A 15,643-nucleotide genomic window follows, 5' to 3' on the forward strand; every position below is an offset into this window, starting at 1 on the left:
GCTGTGACAAAACAACACAGAATGGGACAAAAGATGAGTAGCAGCATGAGGACCTGTGTCAGTAGGGATATCTCTGTCCTGCTTTCTTTATCTGCTTTAAATCTTTCCACTCCCAGAAGTTTTGGCAGTTCCTTATGTTTTAAACTAGCGGTGGGTATTAAAAAATTAAGGGATAACAATTCAAAGTGGAATGTATCTGGCTGACTTTGAATCTTGGTGAGTGAACTGAACTTATTTTTAGTAAAGTGCCTTAAGATGTTTTAGAGTCGTGAACTGGTGCTGTATGAATAAACGGAACTGACATGAACTAGAGGTGGACTGGAGATTTTGTTGACTGGCACCGTATGGTAAAAACATATCTGGTTATGTTCTAATGGTGCAGTGGTAGTTAGCACGACCCATGTGTGGAAGACTTGGTCCCTGACACGGCTGACCTGGGGTCGATTCTGGTGAAGTTAGAAGGAATGTTTGGCTAACATGACTCTCATCATCTGGAATCACTGCCATTGGGAGGGATTTCAATACCACATAAAATGGACGAGCCAATCAGGATCGCCGGGCGGGATTTTCGTAGATGTTACGTAACAGAGAAGCAACTGTTCCCCAGCTTACAAGTTTCCCTCTAATGTTCAGCCAGATGTCTAGCAACAGGTTAATAAACAGAAACGAGTTCGAGAGAGAATTAGAAGACATGTAGTAACTGGGAATTGAGCCTAGGATAGTTTAAGGTGACTGTTAGCCTCTGCATGGGATGCCTGCCCACTGCCCCACACTGCGCCCCCAAAGAGCAACTTGTGCTATATATCCGTCACAAAAACACCTGTAGAAAAGTGGAAGGTAGGGTTTTAAGAACCCGATAGATAGATTTCATTTTTATATTAATGGGCAGATTTAAATATGGTCCACTTTTCCACAGAACTCTTTTACACGGCCCATGCTATTAGGTGAAACAAATAAGCAGAAAAAAATAAAACCACCCCAGTTGTCATTGATCCTGTTTGTGGTGTCGGTCTCTCTGGGTTACGTCCTTCAGCATCCACTGGAGAGGCTTGTAGCTGGGTGTGAAGCAGCCAAAATTAAAGTCCGCTCCTTCAAGTCTGAGAAAGAGTCAGTTAAGGTGGTTGGGTATCTGATCAGGATGCTTCCTGGGAACATACATTTTTAAATTTCGGGGCACTTCACACTGGGAACTGCAGAACTCACTGTATGGACTTTATATTCCTTCTGGTCTGGGAACACGTTGAGATCCCCCAGATTCTGCAGGAGGGGTTTCCATCATGCAGATCCACAGACTGTTAAGGGAACATCTGCACAATTGGGGGGCACTATATGTGTAGAAATATTGTCTTTGGGAGGATGTTTGACAGCATCTTTGATTCAGTTTTCTGCTCAGGCATGATACATTTTGGTAAACTCCCTAGTGTTATCTCTGGCGGTTAGGATCAACAACATTTTTCTAGACAGAACTAAATTACGGCTCCTCCAAGCTTGACAGGCTCATCTCCTCCCTTTGTTGGGCTTTGCCGCTTTAATTTTGAACTCGTTACACTCCCACCCCCTCTCTGCATCTCCCCGGCAGCCATGCTGACCTCGGCACATGCTGCGCTGGCTGATCCAGCTGTGGTATTGACCTCTAATCTTCATATTGACCCACCGCTTCCCATGACCTGTGACCTCTGGGGGTCAAGTCTGCAACTGTCTGGACCTCCTCCTCCTGCTCCACCTGGCTCTTATCTGCCCCCTTTCAGACACTTCAGATGGATCGCTCACAGAGTGCTGGACATCTGTGGGATTATGTCGTCCCAGCAGAGAGGATCTGAAAGCTATCTTTGCATCCAGATTTTGTCCGTCAGTGGCTACGCTGACAAAGATGTGAATTTACCCACTGTCACTTCTAAGTAGCACAGCGCAGATGCCGCAGGACCTTTCTCTGCCTGTGGCTCTCTCTCTCTGCGTTTTCTCCACTCTGTGTCCCCATTCCCCAGCCTGGTTTTGATACATGATGTCCTGATAGTTTGTTGGGAAGAATCTGGGTCAGTGTAGGATCCCTACGATAGCACAGGCTGGCTGAAGGAAGATGTCAAACCTTTTTTTTTTTTTCAGTGTCTGTACCTGATCTGTCTACTGGATTTGTCGGTGTGAGGGGCTGAACACATAAATGACGCTGAAAATTAACAAGACAAAGAAGATATATATAGATATAGATATAGATATAGATATAGGACATATAATGTGATGTCTTATTTTGAGAGGATGAATTCGTCAATCATTTGTTCAGATATGTTTTATATATATATATATATATATATATATATATATATATATATATATATATATATATATATATATATTGTGAGCTGGAGGTGTAATAGGATTAAAATATCTCATAGTATTGAAATGGCACAATATTTCTCATAAAAGTGAAGTCGGTCTCAAAGCTGTCCAGTTGCTGTTGGTGTCTTACTTCAACTGGAGAAGTGAGCATTAGCCATGAGAAGCCCTGAAATTGAAATCTGTGCTTTAAGCTCAGGAACTTATATCGTCATCTCAGACTCCCATTTTGACATAAGAAGGAAAGAAGCGGCTGCGTTGGATTTGTCTCGGACATCTGATTTTGGTTCTACGAGTGGCGCCTCCCCAAAGTTTAGCCTGTTCCAGTTGCAGGTGAGGTGGAAAAATCTGTTGGATTTGCTAATTGTTGTGCCGATAACTACTATTAAGAACACGGGCCAATAAAAATGTACTTATTATTACTTTCAGACAAAAAAAGGATGTGCTCTCAAGTAGAGGTTCTGCGGTGCTCAGTTTGCTTCTGGGTTATTGAGCTCTGGTGCTGATAAACAGCTTTAACCAGATTTTAAGGAGTGAGGTTAGTATCAAAAAGAAACGACGCCAGCATAAGAGACAATATAGAATCATGTCAACACTATGAATTAGATTGGTTCACCCTTGGTTGCTAACAATGTTAACAATGATAATGTCAGCATCTTCATGCAGCTTTCGGTCAGAGCTAAACTCAAGAACTATTCAGTTTTTAATAAACGGACTAGACTTTATATTGACCTATCAACCCTGATCATGATAACTAGGCAATCAGCAGAGACTCTTTAAAACACATCATGAAACCAATATTCTACTATAGAAAGGGAAGGATTTTAAATCCACCAGGACTCCCTTAGAATTAGACACAGATACCACAACATGTGGGCTTGTCAAACGTGAACTGGACTTTTGTATACTGTGGACTAAAGTGCAGCAAGATGAGTAACGATGGTGTAAGGCCATGCAAGAAAAATAAACAGAAAAGCTTTCTGATTTCTCACCTCTATCCAAGCCCATGATTAGCAATCTGAGGTTTTAAAAAAGTGAATGCGATAAGCCTTTCTTTTGTTTGTAAAAATGGATTGTCTTTCCCAAAATATTGCTCAAAGCTGATGTTCTCATGAAGTCTAATCCTGTACTTTCTCACCTGTTTTGTGAGCTTAATGTATCTTCAAACTCCTACTCTGGACCCTTCATCAAACGTCGGATTAGATCGTGATATAACATGCGACATCACTGAAAAACATGCTTTGGCAATACAAAAATTTTTTTAAAAAAAGTGGATTAATGCCAAAAAACACGTCAGACATATTTTAATGCTTTTCTATCTGTTTTCTTCAAGTTGTGTGATATTATTCTTTTCCTGCCAGCTGGACTTTGGTCCGGCAGCAGCATTCCTGGTCCCCGCTGAACTGAGTGATATAGGGAGAGGGGCGGTGTGGGGAGCTGTCAGGGAGGAGGGGAAGAAGGCAAGAACAAGGGAGGAAGTGAGCGTTCATTACAAAATGTGCCTCCTGGTTGTGGGCATGCCCAGTAGAGCTCGCTTTGTAGCCTGAAATCCAGCCTCTAAATTTGAACAGGAGGGAGATGAGATGACGGAGCAGACTTTTGCTGCTGCTCCTGCTGCTGCTCTCTCTGGCACAGTTCTCCCTCTCACATGTGAGTGTGTGGAAGGGTTTAGTTTTCTTTTGTAAATAAAGAACACCTTATTAATTAGAAGAGGAGATTGGAGGGCAGGAAAAAAAAAAACTTCCTCTCCTGCATAACCTGCTCTGTCAGGCACTCCTACCTCCAGGAGAGCAGAAGGACTAAGCTTGAAATGCAGTCAGCAGGGAGCTGGAGTGTGAAACGTGGGGAGAGAACCAAGAAAGAGGGGCTGAGCGGGGCTCCGGTTCCTCCGTTGCACAGGTCAGTACTCTGGAAAACCTTAATGATTGCTTAGACTTCTTCCTAACTCTCCTTTTGTGCTCTTTTACTCCCACTCTTATTGGAACTTTTTATCTGCATTTTCAGAATTTCTGAATACTTTTGGTCATGCTAAGTGTTGTCTGTTGGGAGGGCGGTGTTATACCTAGGCTGGTGACTGCATGAAAGGCAGTCTCCTCTCAGCACCAGCCGACCAGTGGCACCCTCAGCGGGGGGACAAGGGCTATAGCTGCCCCCCCGCAGTGCTTCATGTGGGAGCTGTTTTAGCAGATATTCATTTAGGTGCATGTGCCGAGGAAGGACCGACTCCCTGTGAGTGACCACGTGGTTAAAAAACACAGAGATGTAGCTGAGGTTTTGGAGGCTGGGGACTTGCTGTCGAGTTAAGGCAGTGGTAGAGTAACAGGAACTTTTTAGAAAGGAAATCTTCAATGTCTTTCTCAGAGAATCTCCCTTTGGAACTTTGTTTTTCTGATCAGATGTTGATGAATATACATTATTATTATTATTATTATTATTATTATTATTATTATTATTATTATTATTATTATTATTATTATTATTATTATTATTACTAGGCTTTCCCACAGACTTATGACAATGAATCCCATTTATTCTCAATCAACTAATCATTTTGTAAACAGATTAGAATTAAAGCCTTAACTGTCAGTCCAAAATTTCAGTGAATATCAAATATAATCAAACACAAATATTGTGTTTGCTTGGTAAAAACACGTGTTTTTACCAAGCAAAGTTTTAAGGCTGGAAATAATGAATGTTATAATCCCCTGTCCACCCTGCTCAGAGGTAAGCAGAACTCTGGGTTTACTGTTGCTGACGTTGTTGTCGTCATCCCTGACATACCAGACATTCTGGTGCTGACGTGCGGCTGGATCGCCCTCTTTCTCGAAACCATCTGCTCTGGTTTCTGTCGTTGAAGTACCGGACATGCTCTGTGAACCCAAACATCTTGTGACTTTTTAAGGCAGAATAACTGACCGTTTAATTCTAGAGATGCACTGATCAGAGGTTTTGTAGCAAATTTCCAGTCAGGGATTTGCTGTAAAATGCTCCAGGGTATGGGACAGAGGTATCCATGTGGAAAAAAACCTTCAATAATAACTGTAGCATAACTCATTCACTCTTTTGTAAGACAGATAGATGCTAACAAATAGTTTTTGCTTTTTCTTTTAGATTAGAAATACACAAATATATTTCAGAATAATCTTTTAAAATTAATGACTTTGTCAATATTTGAGACAAAAATGGCCCGACTTTCTTTTCTGCGTGACATTGTTGAATCATCCATTGACTTATTGTAACTACAGAGGAACCTTAAGCAGTGGGCCGTAAATATTTCTCTTACAAGCAGAGGCGTTGCACTATAATGCGGTTAACCAAGATCTCACTGATAATTCCAAACAAATGGGATTTCAGAGTTAACATTTCCGGCTGCAATTTTTTAGCATCTTATATTAACAATTCACACTATTATTGTGATTAGCATTAACTGTCAGTATGTGGGTGACGTACCAAAACACTGTAGATCCCCACTTTAACTCTGACATAATTTTCCTATATTTCTTAATTCATCAGGTTGCATAACCTACAGAATAACAGATTGAGCTGGACTCTTTAGTAGGATAATAAACATTTAACTGTACACGTTTATGATTCTATTCTATATTGTAGTCCCGCTTCCTCCTCTCCTTAAAAAAATAAAAAGGCTGACTGAACAGCTGGCATACCTCTAAGTGCAGTTTCCCTACAAAAAGTTTATTACAGCTTTTATTTTTACTTGGACTTCCTTTTTAACTGACGGTTCTTTCCTCCACAGCATCTACACCAAAGAGTGTTGTTTTTGTGACCCTATAGATATGGAGCGTAAATTGATCTGAAAAAAATATTGGATTTTTAGTTTCCTGCCAGTTAAGCAAGAGCTAATTAGGCCACTATCACTAGCTGATTTCTCTCTGCACCCCATCTTATTTCTATATGTCTGCAATTTCTAATAAATTGACTGTTATGTAAGTCAGTAGAACCCACAACAACAGGGTGAAATGAGCAGGTATTTCTTCTTTCTTTCTGTGCCTGTACAGCTAGTAGTGGAATAGTTCACTTGCGTCATGTCTATGGTATTTTCACATCTTCTCTGCATTGTACACAGTCTGAGAACATGATAGATTTCCTGATACAGATGATAAAATTGGAGCCATTATCCCTGTGACATGTTGCCAGCTGAAACACCAAAGTTTCCACTAAGCTACAGCTAGCTGACGAATCGCTCCCAGAATGGAGCCCGACTGACTGCCCTGCCCGGGTTTGCTTGTAGCTGTTTGATTGACAGGAGGCCGTAGTGTCATAAGTTTGATGCTCTTAACTGTCTGCAAAGCTACTGCAACTACTTTATTGTTGGTTGACTACTTTCACACAAGGCTAATATTTAAAAACTAACAGTTTCTTGTCCATCTGATTCATTTTCCTTCTTCTAACCATGGCTTTACCCAAAACCTGAATGTACGTAGTGATATTCTGCTCTTTTGAAGTGTTTAGAGACATTTTTCCCTCCACTACATTATAGTCTAACAACAGAACTGTGACCTGAACATAATTTAGAATCAAGAATGCAGGATTTAGTCCTTAGTTCTACATACAGCACTTTACTGTTTGGGTGGCAATGATCAAACTAGAAATCATTTGTTGTACAATGAACTGCGTCGCTTAAGACGTTCAAATGACATAAAATGTTGTGACGATGCATCACACTAATTAGCCATGCTTTTTGTTGATAAATGACAGAGAGAAGAACATAATAATACAGAAATCTGATCTTGAAGGACAACTTTAGTATTTTTTTTATCAAGAATGTTAAAAAATTAGTCCCATTAAGAATAACATAAAAAATAACGTAGTGTAGAATTTTTTCTACTTCGTACACTAAACGCATTACGCTGTTTTGAGAATGCAGCGTGTGAGGACAATCACCCACTACATGTCTGTGACCGATTTACTGAGACAAAAAGGAGAGAAAGCTCTAATAAACAACTTATCTCTGCTGTCATCAGGACTTTTTGAGGATGAAAGAGTCTTGTTAGATTTCTAGTTTGAGGAGGGGAAGATTCCTGTGAAACCTGGGTCAGGATTTATCTACTGGTACCCCGGTCTTGCTGAGTTCAAAGGAAACCCAAAACCAATGAGGTTCGTTTGTCAGATTAAAAGTACCTTTAGAAAATAACAGGTATTGTTTATAGTGTTGTGTAATAAAAAGGATTTTATTAGTCTGATGTAATATTCAAATAATACTTAAATATCTTGTTTTCTTTAGCTGTTAACAGAAAGCCATCAAAATTTACAGAAATAAAGGCTTGAAAATATTAGTCTGTGTGTAATTAATCAATATAATGTGTCTCACAAGTTACTAAAAGAAATGCACTTCTCATTAGTTTAATTGGTCAAATTTTAATATATATATATATATATATATATATATATATATATATATATATATATATATATATATATATATATATATATATATATATATATATATATAGTGTGTGTGTGTGTGTGTGTGTGTGTGTGTGTGTGTATGCATTTAAAATTGAAAATAATTTTTCTTTTTGATATTTTAATATTTTCAATCAACTGACCCCCTGGGGATTATTGCATTGCTCTGTTAAAGGCCCCTAGCGGTCCGATTTTTATTAGCTGAGTAAATCAGAAAGTGGCTCAGGTGGCAATGTAGAAATTCGGCAAGGTGAGAGAATCATCATTAGTGCACTAGTAGATGGATTTCTAATAATACGGCAAAGATGATATCAGCGGTAGTAATGAAGGGCAGGAGGAGTCCATGCAGCTGACCACATATATTACTGGCCTGCAGAGAGTGACTATGAGGAGCCCTGATCCTGTAACATTAGTCTTTATGTTTCATAGGTTTGTGCAACGTTAGGAAAATTAGCCACTGGAATAACATTGTTGAATGTTAAAATTATTATATTAATTGCAATCCATTCATATTTTTCCCACTCTTGTCTTTCTTTTTACATTGTCACTATGTTTTAACCTCTCCCTATGAGCTGTCGCTCCTCGGTCACTAAAATCTGCACATAATGTGGGCCAAGTATAGTGTAGATGTCAAATGTGTAGGAAGGAAGGAGCTAACTTAATTTGAGGTGAGTTGATGTTTTGAGCCCCCCCCCCCCAAAAAAAAAAAAATAAATAAATAAATAAATCATATGTAAGACCTTGTTTAGGCATAGTTGAGAAGAAACATCATAAAGATCTCAAATATGTATTTTTCTAGTAAAAGGTGTCTTTTAGTTTTAAAGTAGAAGGCACTTTAGACATCAAAGAATTTTTTCAAGTGCATTGTTGTGAGCCCAAAGGTGCCAAAAGCGTTTGTCCGTAGCAGCATTGTGGCTGTAAATGAGGCGACTCAGAGAGCTGATTAGGCAGCTTATATGTCAGGCTTCTGGAGTTCATTTGTCCTAACAGCAGGATGACTACCTTCATTCTTAGAAATTGGGTTCCCATGTGCGCCTGCCAGGCTCTCACCCCTGATGGCCCATCTGAGGCTCCATGATCCATCACACAGCGGGCAGCCATGTTTTACTGAAAGGGCCGTGAACTTGTTACCTCTGCCGGGCTGGCGGCCTGAATGTCAAACTCATTTTTCTTTTCTTGCGCTGCCTTTATTTTTCCATCCCTTTCCCACCATTGCTGGTGTATTGAAATAATTGGGCCGCATTCAGCGCGACCAGGTTGCCAGTGCAGCCTCTGAATAGAGACATCCAGCCTGGTGCCATGATTTCTCTTTGACCTCGCTCTCACAGCCTCTTCCCCAGCCTCCCTCTGGGGTCGTGACGGGTCATCATCATGACTCCTGCTTCTCAGCACAATGACACAACATCCATGGTACATTATCTACAGTTCCTCAGCTGGCCCTGAGCTCTGTCTATAGTCTATTCTTTCCTGGGATCTCTGGATCCAGTCTGTTCAACGTGGCACACATTCAACATGGCAGGCTAAAGGGGCTTTTATTCCTCCAGCAGAATTCAATCACTTGTCTTTCATTCTGCCTCTCCGCTGAGTGATTCAGAGTTTAATGAGGGAGGCGAGATAAAGGCAAGCTTCTGGTTTGCCGGATGATGGAGAGGCCGCGTTTTTTTTTGTTTCTGCTGGAGGAGGCACACAGCGAGTGTTCATGTGAAATGTGTTCGTTTTCTTTTTTTTTTCCAAGGCAGAGGAGAAGGTGATTGAGATGTCTGAGAAAATGCCAGGGAGTCTCAGAGAGCAGGGGTCATTAAAGTGTCAAAGTACGCAGCTCTTCAAATATTCCTTTTCATTTCAGAGACATCCAGGCTTGCAGGGAGCCAAGTAAAGAGCGAGGAGGATCTTTTTTAAAAAAAAAAAAAAAAAAAAAAAAAGCATACCTTGTGTGAGGTTTTAGGATTATAAAACGTTAATGCTCTGATTTCATCATGCGCACCCACACCTGCAGTGCTGTGCATCATTTTAGCGGTGGAACGGGATTATCCCCTTACATAAACGTGGGTGGCTTGGACACCGCTCCCGCTGGTGTGGGAGGGAATCGGAGTGGAAGTGAAGAATTTCCTGGCCGACGTTGGATCATGGGGTTGTTGTTTTGAGGTTCACGGCGGGTCAAAGTCTACGCTATGTGTCAGCTGTCAGCAAGTGTGTTTGCTTTAGCTGCAACGCAGGCGTCAGCAGCCACGCAAGATTCCTCTGTCTGACATCACAAACAGCCGTCAGAGGAGAGAGGTGGGGGAGTTCATCCCATCACACACACACACACACACACACACACACACACACACACACACACACACACACACACACACACACACACACACACACACTTCTCCCTCTAGCAGTGACACCTGCCTACTGATAAAGACATTTTGTCCTGCTGAGAGAAAAGGGAAACAAGGCTGAAGAATTTTGAGAGTTGCGTTTGCAGACAACACAGCTGGAATAATTTATACATAACATAGTTTTAATTTTACAGGACAGTATAGATACTTAGATTATAGCTACATGTCCAAAAAATAAGTATACAATTATGTTCTAATTCAGGCATTAGCCAAAACTGACGATAATCATGCTGCTCTTAAAATGATATAACATTAATCTAGTTTCGTTTTGAATGTCGCTGTTCCAGTTTGAGTCTGATACAGAATTGGGGGACAGAGATGAGGGTGACACCAAGGTGGCCTTCCAGCCTCAAACACTTGGAACAAAAGATGATTTGTGGGTTATACCAAAGAAAATTAGCAAAAAGCTGGTCAGCAGTTATAACAAGGGTTTTGCTTGGTCTAATGCTGATAAAGGTTTTTACCTGGGAAGAAGAATAGTAAATACTAATAAATTCAATGGATCTGAATACTTTTATCAGTGCACCATTCCTTATTTGAACAGATATTTCTGCATCAAGTCTAACTGAGGACTGAAGGGATTTTTGTTATTATTGGCTTATTTGTCCCTCTTCCTGTAACAACAATAAGCTGTTGCAGATGATGTTATAAAATGTTAAAGTCCAGACTATAAGCAGAATTTGTCATGGGCGGTTTGTTTCTTGTCTTTCCTTAAAGTCTTCAATTAGATTTTAATGACATCTCTATGAAAGATGTGGTCTTTCATAGTGACGCGGCCTTTCCTGGAGATGTACAAATCTTAGTGTTTTTTTTGCATCAATGTTGCCATCAGAGATGAGGGAAACAGCTTTGCCAAGAGCCCTGATGCATCCACATGGGATCACAGAGGCAGACTGCTGAACTTGTAGCTTAGAACAGATGGTCGCTTTGACATTTTTTCCATAGCAAAGCATGCACTTTTCTTTAACTTCGTGATCTCGTTATGCTGAATCCTTCTTTTTGGTCTTCACTTGTCCTCCCCCCTTCCCTAATTGATTTAGAAACGTAGAGTCCTGCTTAGAGGTCCTGAACACTTATTTCTCAATTAGCTTTTGAGTCTCCTTCAGGTTCTGATTAAATGTAACATATGGTGTAACTTCTGTGACACCAATTTCTTCTTTACTTATGATCAGCCATAAACACATTACATGTTTCAAGGCTTTCTATTAATCTGTTGGTAGTGTTGTGTAACTGATTAAATGTCAGAATTGCACCATTTACAATACTCCATTTGTCACTTTCACTGTAATTTAGAGTTACTAAAAAGAAAAATCATTTTCGCTTTTGTTCTTGGTTGAGTACAATCAGCCTGAAAGAAATTTCAGCTCTTAATCATATTTTTACCAGCAGTCCTTTATTATTACCAAAGCACAATATGCATGCTGTTATTGTACTGTATTGTTGTAAATGCTGTCATCTCTGCTGCTGTACTTCCTCAGTGAGCAACACACACACACACACACACACACACATATACACACACGCGCACACACACACACACACACACACACACGGATATATATGTTAATATCTATCTATCTATCTATCTATCTATCTATCTATCTATCTATCTATCTATCTATCTATCTATCTATCTATCTATCTATCTATCTATCTATCGTCATATTCAATAAATTTGAATATTATCAAAAGTCAGTTTGTTTCAGTTAAACTAAGGTGAACACATAGATGAATTACTCACAGACTGTTTAAAGCACTTATTACTGTTAATAACAATTACTTATTAACATAAATAAAAGTAGATGTTTAATACAGAAGTGTTTTTATTTTTAAAAGGTACTTTTAATCTGACAAATGAGGCTCAGTGGAACCCATATTATAATTTATTGACTCCATATGGTTTTAGGTCCATGAAATTTTTAAGGTACTTTTGCTCCTGGCTTGTCTGAAAATCTCAATTAAACAAGACTTGAAGAACATGCTTGTGCTGACCTATAATTAGTGCTATTTGCTTTGTAGATGAGGCATTGAGATGATGCAAATGATGGGCAAAAAGCTGACCCAATACCACCTGCAACACAAGCTTAGATTTTCAGGTCCACCAACTGATACTGTCAAATGTCATCAGTAACCCAAGATTTACAAACTACTGATTCCTTTGAATTGACAAAAGAAACACAAATAGTAAAGAGATGTGAGATCCATAGTGTGTGAATTTGTAAAGCAATAACTGTCATAAACAACTTACTCTCCAGCTCCAATGGGTCAAAAAAGCGTTTCTGTAGCCTGTAGATACTGGGTGGTTGAATTCTTGACATGACCTAAAATCTGCTGATTTCAGTTTGCTTTCTTGTAAAATGCAACCTTTATTGTGATTTAATGTGCTTGCTTCTAACCCTAGTTGGTGTTTGTTCAGATCTAGGCACCAAAATGAGACAAATTCAATCAAAAGTTTGTGATTTGTATTAAACACATACTGCTGCAACATAGACATATACAACTCATTGTTTTGTAGTTGGAATAAAAAAGCAACCAACCACCCGTATTCTAACAGCATGAACAAATAATTTCATAAGCATGTGCTATTTTTTTTTGACAAGAGATATGCAATAGAATAGAGAAGAAAAATCCTTTGTTTCTCAATGACGACATTTCCACCATGTTAGCTCAAAGTGAAAGTCGAAACAAAAATGCACAGATATGTTAAAAAAACAAAACAACAAATTCAAATTAAAATGACAATATGCCAAAAATACAAAGTGGAAAGTAGAGTTATGGATACATGGGAATATACACACTACAAATACACAGTATGTTAATATAGAGTGTAACTGTACCAGTTGTGCTGTTCTTCTTTAAAAAATGGCTATGAACAACATTATTGGGATCAGTACATAGAACAACTGCAGGAATGGCATTTGTGTTTTTAGAAGGGGTGCCTATTGCACAATTTGACTGCTTCTTGGAGGAAAGACCTACTATATTGTTCCTTTCTGTGTTAGCCTGCCTCTGTGAGTTTTCCTTAGCTATAACGGTGTCATGCCTGGGGTGGGGGACGTTGTCCTCCTGTCTCCCATCACCTTCACTGGGTGAATGGGGCATCCCAGGACAGAGCTCCCATCAGAGGACCTCTATTACCTTTAATTTCCCAGAACTTATTTATGGTTGTGTATATTGTGAAGAAACACAAAGTATTTGCAGTTATAGATAAGCAGCCAGTGATGTGGGTGTGTTAAGAATGGCTTCTTTTATTACTGATAGCGTTTATCTGCAAGATGACTATTATTCTGCTGCGACTCAAGCGTCAAATCAAATTATTCCACTGAGTCTCTGTCTGTCTGTCTGTCTGTCTGTTGCTTATCGCCAACACTCCATGCCTCCCCTTTTTTTTTACACTCTCTCCGCCTCATCCAGCCTGCCTCCACCTTTCTTCACACCCTTCTCCGTTGTGTCTCAGCGGGAGCGAGAGACGCAGGTTGACAGCATCGCAGGTCTCCTTATTACGCTGCGTCTGAGCCGGCACGGATTTACAGAAATGATAAAAGCAGTCTGGAGGGCAATAATGACCACAGGCTCTGATGCAGGAGGAAGAAAGAGGGGAGAGGTACAGCCCTGTCTGGCTCTGTCTGATCAGCCTCTGATCACTCACTGCGACGTCTAAATGAGTCAGCCTCCTATGAAATAATGTTGGCTTTAATCTCAGCTCCTTCACTTATTCATATTCTCTTCATAATATATCTTTATATCTCTATGTAATTCTGTTTGGCATAAAGTGCCACATGTTTCCAAATAGCTATAACATAATTACCACGGTCTGTATTAAACATCGGAAAAATTTATTATATCAAATTAATTCTTGCAAAAATCCTATTTGAAGCTTTACCACAATCCCTAATGTTTTGGTTATGGTTTCACTGTCATCATAAAAACAGAAATATTATTATATTATATTATATTATATTATATTATATTATATTATATTATATTATATTATATTATAATCATTAAAAAGTTTTATTTTTTTCCTTTACACTGCACAATTTTAAAGTGTGGTTTTCTAAGGTAAAGATGTTGCCTGTTATTTTATTTATTTATTTAACCTAAATTGTGAAAATATTTTATTACAGCAAAACTTCTTGGTCTGTTGTTTTCTTCTATACCTGATACTGACAATAAGTGATGCACCACCGATAAGACATTTGTCACACTTAGTTGAAATTTGAAACATTTTTAGAGTCATATATTAGCGCTGTGCTTAAGTAGTGGTGTTAGCATTATTACTTGTCTCTGTGGGTGTTCTCTTAAAAAAAATGCAGAACCTTTCCAAAAGACTGCCACTGATTCGAGATCCATCACGTTTCATAACAAACAGCCAAAAGCTTCAAGAAATTAAACAGAGCACCAAGTTGTTCTTTATTTTTTTTTATTTTTCTAAGGTTGCCTCCACATGATTCTGGTCATTAGAAAATCAAACCATGCCTGTCCCCAGCAAATACAGTATCTGGTGCATATCTGATTTTGAATAACAAGCTTTGATTCTTTTTTGTGATTTATGCAGATTATTTCACTGACATGTCGTGTTTTACAGGAGAAGAACAACGTCTGGTGCAGGTTTCCTTATCTCTGTCCTCCATTTTTGTAGTTCCAGTGTCTGGCAGCAACTGTTCAGCTGGGACCTCATGCTAAGAGACAAACACAAGCTCGCTTTCAGTGGGGCACATGCCTAAACATTTAATCAAACATTCTGTCCACTGACTTGGTTACTTTTTACACAGCTCTTTTAAAACACATCAAATCTCCATTGGGAAAAAAAATCCTGCTGGAAAGCATACTGATATGGAATGACTAATGTGTTGAGAACAAAAGGATGCCACATCATTTGATGAAAATGATCAACCCACTGAGGGCTTAATCTGGAGTCAGAGAGAAAGTGAAACCATAAAACTGATGCAGTAGGCTGGTCCAATTAGCTGGAATATCATCGCAGCAACGCAACATGGTCCTCAGTAGTCTGTACAGCCTCTACATGCTTGTATGCATGCCTGGCAACATCAGGCTCCTTGTGAGATGCCTGGGGCATCTCCTCTCACACCCTGACCAGGGCGTCACTGTCATGTTTAACAAAGGAAGCGCAATCATGGAGGCAATGATCAGTTAAAGAGTTTTTATTGAAAAGTTGTGGTCTGAGCTGAGATAATGTCGGCTGGCTAGGTTTTCCGGGTTCTGCTGAGAAAGGTGAGGTGAGAGGTGAGCAACTGGAAGGTGCTGGTTTGAATGATGAGAATAGTGAAGAGCACAGGATCTCACTGAGGAGGTGGCTTGGTTTGGGCTTGGGAGGGTGATGTCCAGTGGTCCTGGTGGAAGGTGCAGGTCCGGTAGGTGTTCCCCAGGTGTGATGTCAGAGGGTGGACAGGCAGTCGAGCTCAGGCAGGAGGGCTTACGCAGAGTATGGGTCCGAGGCTTCACCGATTCCAGGAGGCTGGCTAGGAACGTCTCAG

General features: G+C 39.8%; 1 long non-coding RNA gene across 3 annotated transcripts in view; it reads left to right on the forward strand.

The window, feature by feature from the left end:
• Positions 1-3,845: 3,845 nt before the first annotated feature.
• LOC118566677 overlaps positions 3,846-15,643 on the forward strand; it is a 151,020-nt gene continuing 139,222 nt past the window's right edge. For all 3 annotated transcript variants that reach the window (XR_004933204.1, XR_004933205.1, XR_004933206.1), the window contains exon 1: positions 3,846-4,230. This is a non-coding gene — a long non-coding RNA (uncharacterized LOC118566677). The remainder of the gene's footprint in view (positions 4,231-15,643) is intronic.

This window comes from Fundulus heteroclitus, chromosome 18, assembly GCF_011125445.2.
Source record: "Fundulus heteroclitus isolate FHET01 chromosome 18, MU-UCD_Fhet_4.1, whole genome shotgun sequence".
Lineage (NCBI taxonomy): Eukaryota > Metazoa > Chordata > Actinopteri > Cyprinodontiformes > Fundulidae > Fundulus > Fundulus heteroclitus.